This window comes from Oncorhynchus kisutch, linkage group LG10 (assembly GCF_002021735.2).
Source record: "Oncorhynchus kisutch isolate 150728-3 linkage group LG10, Okis_V2, whole genome shotgun sequence".
Taxonomy (NCBI): Eukaryota; Metazoa; Chordata; class Actinopteri; order Salmoniformes; family Salmonidae; genus Oncorhynchus; species Oncorhynchus kisutch.
In genome coordinates, this window is record NC_034183.2 from 57,084,441 (window position 1) to 57,094,648 (window position 10,208).

General features: G+C 42.6%; 1 protein-coding gene across 3 annotated transcripts in view; it reads right to left on the reverse strand.

Moving 5' to 3' along the window:
• Positions 1–3,206, reverse strand: part of LOC109898489 (inactive rhomboid protein 1) — a 49,363-nt gene extending 46,157 nt beyond the window's left edge. The window contains exon 1 of one of the 3 annotated variants that reach the window (XM_031834120.1): positions 2,888–3,200. The gene's annotated coding sequence lies outside the window, so the exon portion shown is untranslated. Of the gene's footprint in view, positions 1–2,887 lie in introns of all 3 variants that reach the window. The other 2 variants (XM_031834121.1, XM_031834122.1) reach the window with 2 other exon arrangements.
• Between the last annotated feature and the right edge of the window lie 7,002 nt (positions 3,207–10,208).

A 10,208-nucleotide genomic window follows, 5' to 3' on the forward strand; every position in this document is an offset into this window, starting at 1 on the left:
TTGAGGGAAATAGTCCTATAATTCCTATAATAACTACAACCTAAAACTTTTTACCTGGGAATATTGAAGACTCATGTTTAAAGGAACCACCAGCTTTCATATGTTCTCATGTTCTGAGCAAGGAACTTAAACGTTAGCTTTCTTTCTTTTTTTCCTTTAAAAAAAAAACTTTCTTTAACTAGGTAAGTCAGTTAAAAGAACAAATTCTAATTTTCAATGACGGCCTAGGAACAGTGGGTTAACTGCCTGTTCAAGGGCAGAACGACAGATTTGTCTCTTGTCAGCTCGGGGGTCTTACATGACACATATTTCACTTTTACTTTCTTCTCCAACACTTTGTTTTTGCATTATTTAAACCAAATTGAACATGTTTCATTATTTATTTGAGGCGAAATGGATTTTATTGATGTATTATATTATTATTTTTTTAAATCGGTGGATTAATCGGTGCAGGCTTTTCTGGTCCTCCAATAATCGGTATCGGCGTTGAAAAACCATAATCGGTCGACCCCCAACACACACACACACACACGCACGCACACACACACACACACACACACACACACACACACAGACACACACACACACACACACACACACACACAAAGAGAACAAGAGAGAGAGAGAGAGACAGAGAGAGAGACAGAGAGAGAGACAGAGAGAGAGACAGAGAGAGAGACAGAGAGAGAGACAGAGCGAGAGAGAACTGTACAGAGGCTAGGATAAATACCTGAAGGCCATGGGAGAGAACAATGTAGTTTCATAACAAGACAGACTGGTCTTATAGACTAGATGTAACATAGTAAACGTATGATATGTTATGTTTGGTATGGTTACATAAGATAGAAGTTACTTAAGGCAAAAACGAAAGGAGGGTGGTTGGTCGGCAATAGGTAGGTGGGCCCAAAGGTTGCGTGTCGGTAACATATTTGTAACATATTGTACGTTTTGCAAATTCGTAAAATATTGTACGTTTTGCAAATTCGTAAAATATTGTACGAAATGAATGATGAACATCCACAAATGAATACATACCATATGAAATGTAACATATCATACTAAATAGAGTGTCTTGGGTTTACGTACAGAATCATACGAAATGCTCTGAGACCACGTTAAACAAGAAGATCATTCCAGGAACTGCTTTTTTTCGTACCAAGGGGCTGCATCATCTCATCGACTGGACGGAGCAGCAGAGGATCTGACATGACCATGACACATCTGAAGTCTGGTCAGCTTTTCATCATGATCATCACGAGGTGATTAGAACAAACACCTACACAGAACACAACCTCATGGCTGCCTTAGAAGGCCTTACATATAATAGAGATGCATGCACACTACCATGCTAATGTCCTTAGGGGTAAAGATACATTTTAAAAAACAAGACCGAAACAAGTCTGGCACCGTCTGGTGGTTTCAAAACAGGACTCCTGAGGGTGAACCCGGTTCAACCCAGTAACCCAAGTGAAAACAACACCACATGGAGAGAGAGAGAGTGTGTTGCACACTTAGCAAGACTGATTGATAGATAGACAGATACTGCACCATGACTCATGTGGGCATGACTACAGTCCAGTGTGCCCCCTCAGCAACTCCCTGCTACACCCACATACCAACCAACCAACACAGGCCTGGCTAGCCCATTCCCACCTGCTCCCTTCAATGCCAGCTCCAGAACCCCTCGGTTTTTCCAAGGAATATTCTCTCTCGATTGAACGGCACAGAAAATGCCACACACCTTCCTCCACACATGCCTCACACTGTACACACTGTACACACACACAGGCACCCCCCCCCCCCCCCCCCACATACTGTACACACACACCGTCTCTTTCTCAGTGGAAACATTCCTTGTATCTCCAGTCCAGTTGGACCGGTAAGAGAGGATGAACATGACCGTCACTATCACACATCATGGCCCTGCCTGCTGTATCTGTGTCATGACATCAGCCCTCATGATGATCCTCTGGGTGGCCATGTGCTGCCTGCCTGGCCTGCTGCTCCTCTCACTTTGCCAAAATAACTCAGCACGTTTGAATACATCTCTCATTCCTGTTGCAGACAGGGGGCTATAGTACAGTGTCCATTGATCTGGTAGCACAGTGGAGGCAGACGCCTGTGCTATATTGTGGAGTCTAAACAGTGGCATTGCATTCATGACATGTATGAAAATGTTAACAAAGCAATCAATTGCCTAATAATAGCTATCAATAGTTCATAACAGAATATTGATAATGGGCATCATGACAACAATCGTTGGAGTACAAGGTACAGCCATAATCCTTTTATTCCAATGATTTTGCTTAGAAAACACCTGAACCCACTTATTCCAGGAGAAACATTATCAGAGGAGAACTGTTACATTCATCACCTGACAAAATACCTCAGGTGTAAGCCTGCGTAATAGCAGTCATATTATGTAGTAATACCTTGCTATGTGCTCCTTTACAGACCGGGCGTGCTACTATGCTACAAATGAACATGCCGGACTGTCGTGAAGCCTATAGGCGCTCGCGGAAATGACAAACATTTATAGAATAGAAGCACTGGTATTGAGGTGATGACAAGCTGTCATTCACAATCACAAATATGCAAAACGTATGACAGGTCTTATATTGTATAGCGATACACGTAGATCTTTGCAACCTACAGCACAGATGCATGTGAACTAGGAAATTCAAAACAGGTTCCAATATCAAATAGTACAATTCGTTCGATACATTCCCTTTGGATCGTGTGAGTAGGCTATTGTGCGTACACAAGACTGAGGGACAGATTGCCTATTCCGGATCGTCTTCTTAACATTCTATTTCTGATGTTTTAAATCCTATATAGCCTAGCACTCTAAACCCAGTATATTCATGTAGTATAAAAATGCACTTACCCTTATCAAAATCAAATCCTATGTTTCCCGTTGCGGAGAAAAAATCTGGTTGTAAAGATTTCAGATCTCAGTTACTGAAATGTGATGTCACTTCATTCTGAGAAGGAAAAATAATCATTTATTTCGAGTCAAACAAGAGTCCTTTTCTATATCCTGGAACTAGTGACAAAACGTTGAAACATTTCCAGATATGTCTATTTGGATCCTATTTTCACAGGCAGTGTCCAGCGCATTCCCACACCGCAAGGCTCAACAAGGGTAAGTTTTCTTCGGCCGGTAATTCAGTTTCACCGACCGAGAACCCCGCCCTTGAGCATAGGACAAGCCTGTCAAACCCACCAGCCAATCGGTTTACATGGGCAGCCACTGCCGCGCTCGGCGCTAACCGGCTGACGGGCGTGACTAAGAAGAGATCAGGTTTAAAAATATTAAAGAGACAGGATCGTAACAAATCATGTACGCTCTCATTTGGCACTTCCCAGACATTGGCCCATCCAGAGAAATCATATGACATGACATCATAGGACATACCTGACCAGCAGTGATCAATAAATAGTTTCATCGTGTGTCAACTGTAACTGAAGGTTATTAGCACAGTTATTAGTAAACCCCTCTTCATACCTTTGTAGGCTAGTGAATTTGTAGTTAAAGTAAAGCCATGATAATTTCAACGGATCTGTTCTTTATATCCCAGTCATAACATCTTTATTTGTAAAGCATGTTTCAAGCCTGAATCAAACTGGGGGAAAACAATGGTCCTAACATGTTAATGAATAACAGATGTGGACAGAATGACTCTGCGTAGACATGCATGGTCCCTTGTCTCAGGGGTCTCTGTTGTGAGAGCAGTCATGTGACATTGTTTCACATCCTTTTCGATAACTGAACCTAGAAGCTGACGTAACTCAAACCACATCCTATCTGTGTTTGGTAAATTCCATGGAAAAGTGCCTAGACACCTCTAAAAATAGATACATAAATTACTATCTTAGGCAGCCTGTCCTATAATAACCTACTGTAGCCTAATGAATTCCCACGATAATTGTATAGAATAACATCTGTACTGTCGACTGCGTACGGTTCTAAAGTATTCTAGCACTTGAGTTTTAGTTAGGCATTGATGGGCATACGAGCATGTCTTCATGATTACTCACTCTACTCTCCAAGCCTCATGTGCCTTCCTTTCCCAACCCACGGACCCTGTTCCCATACGCCACTCCATTTCCTCCTGAGAGAGACACATGAAAAGCAGAAAAACACACAAGTTTGTTAGACAAAATTGGTCTTGTTCTTTCATATTTTTACAGCCCTGATTCAAATCAAATCAAATTGCATTTGTCAGATGCGCCGAATACAACAGGTGTAGACCTTACAGTGAAATGCTTACTTACAGGCCCTTAACCAACAATGCAGTTTTAAGAAAAATAAGAGTTTAGTTTTCCTCCAAGAGTGGCTGAAACTCTTATGTAGACCCAACCTCTTTTAAGCAGCCATGTGTTTTCCCTGTTTCCAGGTCGGATTTGTTTTTCATGTCAGCTATTAACAATCTGCAGCAGACGATCACCTACAATTACAGTGTGGATCAAATGAACAATTTGATATTCAAAGTACTCTCTGTTCTTTAATTCAATCCAAGGGAGGTTTTTGTCCTGGAATAGTTGTTTGGAGCTTCTAAGTGCTCCTCAGAGAACAAAGTCTGTTGGTTCTAATGTAAAGACCATTCAATTCCATGTTCTCAGTGAAAGCTCATATCCACTCTGGGCCTTTAGAGTGGGGAGTCTGATACGGGGGCAGGAGGTTCCAGAGATAATGACAGCCCTAGCAGGTTTCTCTAGATTGAGACTGCTGGGTACAGTAGCCGCAAGTTCCTCTCCTGGCAGGGGATACCTCAGCCTGGGATCCCGTCCCTCATGGCTTTCTGGCTCCACTTCTCCATCCAAACACTCTCTCTCGACCAGAGAGTCTGGAAGCCCTGAGGCTGTCCCTGGCTGAAGTCGACACATATTCATGAAAAGCAACAGGTTGCCTAGCAGTGTCTTGCCTCCCCTGTAAAAACACTGACTCACTAGCTCATAGAACTGACCACAAGACACACACGGCTGGTGTCACGCCAGGAGAGTGGCAATGAAACCTTGCAACACCTCGAAAGTGGCACAACTACTGAAAATGTTTGCCCTTTTCCACCTATAAATAAAAATGTTTAGTTCTGAAGAAAATGTCAGAAACATTGGCAAACATACTGTATGCTTCTGAGCCTCTATTAGCATTGTACCGGCAGGTAGCCTAGCGGTTAAGAGCGTTGGGCCAGACACCGAAAGGTCGCTGGATCGAATCTTTGGGAAAATTTGCCGTTCTGCCCTTGATCAAGGAAGTTAACCCCCAACAATAACTACTCCCTGGGCGCGGATGACGTGGACCTCGATTAAGGCAGCCCACCACACCTCTCTGATTCAGAGGGGTTGGGTTAAATGCGGAAGACACATTTCAGTTGAATGCATTTAGTTGTGCTACTGACTAGGTATCCCCTTTCTCACTGTATATGTTCTGATATACCTTGTGAGTAAGTAAAATACAAATGACAGAACTCTCTTCAATACATACATTAAAGGCCTGTGAGGTAGCGTAGGGAGTTTCTGATTGATATACCATGAAGTAGCTGTGACTAATGGTGAACTCTCACCGGGATCGAGGAGAAGGGGGAAGTGCGAAAGAGGTGAGGCCAGGCCAGGGCATAGGCAACTAGCGATTAGAAAGCCAACGCCAGACCTCTAAGAGCACTCCAGCTCCCCTGAAGCTCCATCAATCACACACAGATAAAAGGGTTGAGCTACAAAGGCCATGTTTAAGCAAAGGAACACTGTCAGTCGGATAACACAACTATTTCCTCCTGTGTCAGCCAACCACAGAAATGGAGGGAAGGACCATCGTTTCTGAGGCTAAGCTAAAGCAGCGAGAGAGAGAGAATACTTCCTGGGCTACGCAAGCAGTACAGTGAGGATATGGTTCATTCATGGGTTAAAGCGATTCTCATTCAGGTAGGGAAAACGGATACATACAACAGGCTGGGGGAGTGGAGGCATCGGAGAAACAGGCAGGCTGACAGTCTTCAAAGCACCTACACCACCCGATGTCACAGGAAGGTCAAGAAGATCATCAAGGACAACAAAATTGGCTGTAATAAATGTATCACTGGTCACTTTAAACAATGCCACTTTATATAATGTTAACATACCCTGCATTACTCATCTCATATGTATATACTGTACTCTATACCATCTACTGCATCTTGCCTATGCCGCACGGCCATCGCTCATCCATGTATTTATATGTACATATTCTTATTCATTCCTTTACACTTGTGTGTATAAGGTAGTTGTTGTGAAATTGTTAGATTATTTGTTAGATATTACTGCATGGTCGGAACTCGAAGCACAAGCATTTCGCTTCACTCGCATTAACATTTGATTTGAGGGTAGAGCCTGTCAAAATGACTTATTGACAATCTCCTCTCAGTGGCTGTGACGTTCAATGTAAAGCCACAGCCTCTGCTCCATCAAGTCCCAAAGTCAGCTCACTTGTCAAACGTTTCACCCTCCATACGCCCTGTAACCCATACACCAGCTGCCACTGAGACATCTCAACAAGTACCCAATACAGTGATACTCGGCAAAGTTGCCTTTTGTATATACAGTACCGGTCAAACGCTTGGACACACCTACTTATTCCAGGGTTTTTCTTTATTTAACAATTTTCTACATTATAGAATAATAGTGAAGACATCAAAACTATGAACTAACACATATGGAATCATGTAGTAACCAAAAGAAATGTATACAAATCCAAATATATTTTATATTTGAGATTCTTTAAAATAGCCACCCTTTGCCTTGATGACAGCTTTGCACACTCTTGGCATTCTCTCAACCAGCTTCACGAGGTTGTCACCTGGAATGCATTTCAATTAACAGGTGTGCCTTGTTAAATGTGAATTTGTGGATTTTCTTTCCTTCTTAATGCGTTTGAGCCAATCAGTTGTGTTGTGACGATTAGGGGTGGCATTTAGAAGATCGCCCTATTTGGTAAAAGACCAGGTCCATATTATGGCAAGAACAGCTCAGATAAGCAAAGAGAAACGACAGTTCATCATTACTTTAAGACATGAAGGTCAGTCAATACGGAAAATTTAAACAACTTTGAAAGTTTCTTCAAGTGCAGTCGCACTTGGGGCGGCAGGGTAGCCTAGTGGTTAGAGCGTTGGACTAGTAACTGGAAGGTTGTGAGTTCAAACCCCCGAGCTGACAAGGTACAAATCTGTCGTTCTGCCCCTGAACAGGCAGTTAACCCACTGTTCCCAGGCCATCATTGAAAATAAGAATGTGTTCTTAACTGACTTGCCTGGTTAAATAAAGGTAAAAAAAAATATTTAAAAAAATTAAAAAAACATCAAGCGTTATGATGAAACTGGCTCTCATGAGGACCGCCACAGGAAAGGAAGACGCAGAGTTACCTCTGCTGCAGAGGATAGGTTCATTAAGTTCATTAGTTAACTGCACCTCAGAATGCAGCCCAAATAAATGCTTCACAGAGTTCAAATAACAGACACATCTTAACATCAATTGTTCAGAAGAGACTGTGTGAATCACTACTAAAAGGACACCAATAAGAAGAAGAGACTTGCTTGGGCCAAGAAACATGAGCAATGGACATTAGACTGGTGGAAATCTGTCCTTTGGTCTGATTTTTGGTTCCAACCGCCTTGTCTTTGTGAGACGCAGAGTAGGTGAACAGATGATCTCTGCATGTGTGGTGCCCACCTTGAAGCATGGAGGAGGAGGTGTCATGGTGCTTTTCTGGTGACTGTCTGGGATTTATTTAGAATTCAAGGCACACTTAACCAGCATGGCTACCACAGAATTCTGCAGCGACACGCCAACCCATCTGGTTTGCGCATAATGGGACTATAATTTGTTTTTCCACAAGACAATGACCCAAAACACACCTCCAGCCTGTGTAAGGGGTATTTGACCAAGAAGAATGATGGAGTCCTGCATCAAATGACATGGCCTCCGCAATCACCCGACCTCAAACCGATTGAGAGGGTTTGGGATGAGTTGGACCACAGAGTGAAGGAAAAGCAGCCAACAAGTGCTCTGCATTTGTGGGAACCCCTTCAAGACTGTTACTACATGATTCCATATGTGTTATTCCATAGATTTGATGTCTTCGCTATTATTCTACAAAGTAGAAAATAGTACAAATAAAGAAAAACCGTTGAATGAGTGGTTGTGTCCAAACTTTTGACTGGTACTTTATACTGTATATTGAATTCCAACCCAATGAAATCTCACATTCTCACAGTTTATAACACATTAATAAAAGACCTAAAGAACACAAACTAAGCAGCCGCAGGTTGCATTCAGATCAAACAACCAAACAAGGAGAAAACCATCCATCCCATTCTCACATTGAGTAGCTAGATAAGTAGAGCAGAGGGAGGCCTCCAAAAGGTGAAATAAAGAACAAACAAAAAAACCGTTTTGGCTGCAGGCACACAGAATGTGATGATTCCCTAGCTATGATCAGAGCATTAGCAGCCGACTGTGTGCTGCAGACAGCCTTGCTTCCCCCACCTGCCTGCCTGCCTGCCTGGCCTATTGGCTGTTGTTTAAACAGGAGGGCTACAGGTGTGACTGGAGACAAGGACGCTGTTATCAGGCTACACCAAGATACTCAATGGTAAGGGGGAGAGGCCCCTTTGTGTGAAAACATCCTCCTTGTAAAACTATGGCCTCGCTCAATCAATGACACATACAATTGCTATTATCCCTGAGCAACAGATACGTGTGTGCTTTGCTTATAATATTGTTTGAGAAGCTTGCGAGGTGATGTTAATATTTTGTTGTTATTGAGCCCGGTAGGCAAATAAACCTGATTTAAGCCATATCTGCACATACAGCTAAGTTGTAAAACCACAACCACATGTTAAACAGTGACTAAGGGTCAGTATTATGCAGCTACAGTGACAGCATAGGGTCTTTAGTCATTTCCTTTGTCTTTTTCTCCTCTTTCATTACAGCTCTTTCAACCTCTCGATTCCTGAAAATACCTCCCACATCCCAGTTTCTGTATCTCTAGTTTGATCAGAATAGGCCGCTTTCTTGAGAACCACACAAAGTTGAGTGACTAAATGTGAGCAGGTTGGACAGATGTTTCTGATCAAGCGTGTCTCTGACAGTTAGGCGAAGCCAGCCAGGGGCCTCTCGGAGACTCTTGTTGAGCAGTAATCCTGCCTCTCCCTCCCACTGAGGACCTGCACCCACCTGACACCTCTGTTGCATCACACAAGAAAGGAGTCGCGTGAAACATTCATGATCCTCTATTAAATATTAATCCCATCAAAGAGAAAGGAGGCAGATGAAGATGAGGCTCTGCCGTCATCCAAAGGCCTCGCATATGGCTTCTTCTCATCAATTAGTAACAAGAGACCTCAGTGACTGTTTTTCATTAACAGGTGAAAGATCAACACATGGCTGGATTGCTGATGAAGGTGATTGAGCGCTGTAGAGAACACCTGGGCTAGAATCCATGTAATGTTCTGAAGAAGAAGTCTGATGCCAACTGAAACAAACAGGTAGCTGTAGATATGATTATGTTCCAAAATCACTTGGGTAGCCGCAACTGCTTCTGTAGCTGATGAATAACAGCATGGAGAACCACTTCAAACACAGAAAACAGACTATGATCCTAAACAAACAGCATTTGTGAAAGACATACAGCGTTTTATGGAAGTATGTCAGCTGTAGTTTAATTCAGTAAAACATGACACCACCCGTTCAATGTAGAATCAATGTACCTATTTAATGGAGAGAAACCTAAATACATTACTGCTCAAGTGCTTGAGCAGAGGGAAGATAATATTAAAGAATTAAATTAAATGTTTCTAGCATTTCTCTCTGAAGCACTGATTCACTCAGCTGCAGTTTTGTCCTCTGAAAAATGCAAGTCTATCCAACCAAGAAGAAGCAGCAAGCATGCCATTGACCTGCCACTGTAGCAAAATAAAACATTTAAGCCACTACTAACTGAATGAAACCACCAATACTCTGTGATTTACAATATTCAATGAGAGGCAGCGCACGAGAGCGAGACAGTGCGCACGAGAGAGAGAGGAGGGAAAACTAGAGTACAGTAGTGCAGGACTATGGAGCCTCTGATTAGTAACGCTTGGATCTGCTTGTCAGCTGACTGAGATATCAGGTTAAATTTAGCAAAGGTTCAGTGAGGCGAACAGAAGAGTCCGTGTCAGAAAACACTGTGTTCT